Below are 2339 nucleotides of genomic sequence, written 5' to 3' on the forward strand. Positions count from 1 at the left end.
GAAAGGTATATCTCACTCATACGATGTCAAAATTGTGCAATCTTGGCGGCGTTAGAAAGATTTCTCCAAGGTCTTTCCAACCATATCAAGATCTGCTCCTAACTCCTCCTGATCTAGGAGTTATGGCCGTTTTGAAAATGGCCAAAACTCACTTTTCTTAACTTAGACAATTTCCAGATTTCCTTATTCTTTCCAAAAATCAATATTTTCATATTTTAAACTCTTTATAGTCGTTTCTAGGTGCAAGATGTTACAGATTAAAAGATGAAAATCTGATTGTTTTGAGCCTTTTATTAGTCATGAAATTCATTTAGGGTTTTCTTGGGGGGGGGGGATAAAAAAGCAAAAACAACCCTTTTTAATGTTTGTCCATCAGCTAAATTCGTAACAACACTGTATATGCTACTAAAATAGTCATAACTTTTTACTCAGAAATTGGATTGACACTAAATTAGTGGAGTTGGAAAGTAGGTTCAAATACCTTTAATTTAATAGGTTATGGCTCACGTAACTCTTTATATTCTAAGCGATATGGTCGTTTGAAGTTGACCCAAGTAAAATCTTACATCAAAACTTAATTGATAAGGAAACTTTAAGAACACTTATCAAGTACTCATCAAGAAATTAAATTGCTCACTATTTATGGATATATTCGCAAAAGAAACTCATGATTGGCGTGTGGTAAACAAACCCAACACTATGAAAGCTTACATACCTAAAGACTAGGTTCTTGGCGAAATCTTGAATTTCTTGAATGAACGCTTGAAACTTTGAACTTTTTCTCCTCTTGAATCTTCTCTCTAAAACCCTAAATGCTTTTGGGGATGAATGAAACTAATTCTAATCAGTTTAGACTCCTAAAACCTTACTAAAAACGCTTAAATCCGATTGGCTAAGGAAAAGACCAAAATACCCCTCATATTTTCGGGTAACTTTTCTTAATTGGACAGCCCGACTTCAAACGGGAAAATCTCCTTCATACGAGCTCAAAATTTAGCAAACTCGGTGGCGTTGGAAAGATAATTCGAAGACCTTTCATTGGATATCTTATGGGCCACCTAACTCATTCTGTACCGAAAGTTATTGTCATTTTAAGTTGACCCAAAACTTAGAAGAACCTATGAATGACTTGAATGAATTCTCTTTAATTCTTTTTGGAACTCAAGGTGCTATATCTAGTGACCTTAACACTTAAGAAATTTTAAATTCCTCGGTAAAATCCTACTTACAACGAAGGATGGTTCGAGTCTTAGTTCAAGAATTTTCTAGGGTGTTATAGTTATGGACTCAATAAAACTGACAGAATCACTATCCGACGCTCCGATCATGAAATATTGACCATAGTCAACCATTTCAATATAACTCAACTAAAAAAACTCAAAACCACTAACATCTCACTCGATCACATTGAGAATCGTGTCAACCATCTCCAAAATACCTAATAAGCATTATAACGCTAAGGAAAAGGGTAAAGTAATTATTTCACATATAAAAACAATTTCTCACAAAATGGGACATTACAATATCATTTTTTCCGTCACTAAAAGTGTGCACAAACAACCTTTAAAACGTCTTTTTGACCTTCAAAACTCATCTGGAACCCTATAAACACGAACCAATAGTGCAAATTCATCATAAAACATGTTTTAGAACCAATGGAATTGTCGAATTTTAATTATTTTTTTTTATGATAGAAATACCCCTCAAAACCCAATTAGGCAAAAAATTCAACTTTTTACCTAAATATCCAAATCACAAACTAAGGTCTTAGGACTCTAACCAACCACCCTACTTGTCCAAGCTCGACGTTATGGACTCAATAAAACTGACAAAATCACTATCCGACGCTCCGATCATGAAATATTGACCATAGTCAACTATTTCAATATAACTCAACTAAAAAACTCAAAACCAATAACATCTCACTCGATCACATTGAGAATCGTGTCAACCATCTCAAAAACACATAATAAGCATTATAACGCTAAGGAAAAGGGTAAAATAAATATTTCACATATAAAAACAATTTCTCAAGAAATGAGACATTACAATATCATACTAGCTCCACTACCACAACATGCATCTTAGATGGTTAAGAAGATTATAGCAGCCAGAAGCTTACTAGAACAAATTCAATTGGTTGAACAGACTAAAGTTACCATCAAGATGATCTACTTAAAACTTATTGAGGAGAGAGATAGATGTTAAATTAGGTCTTAGGCTTAACTTAAACCCCAAAAGCTAGCTCAAAGGGAGGAGGATTGCCCAAGCCTTATAAGGAGTCCACTCATCTCATTAACCACCGATGTGAGACTTTTGTCATTCTTTAACACCCCACC

The sequence above is a fragment of the Solanum tuberosum genome, unplaced genomic scaffold (genome assembly GCF_000226075.1).
Source record: "Solanum tuberosum cultivar DM 1-3 516 R44 unplaced genomic scaffold, SolTub_3.0 scf00526, whole genome shotgun sequence".
NCBI classification, from domain to species: domain Eukaryota; kingdom Viridiplantae; phylum Streptophyta; class Magnoliopsida; order Solanales; family Solanaceae; genus Solanum; species Solanum tuberosum.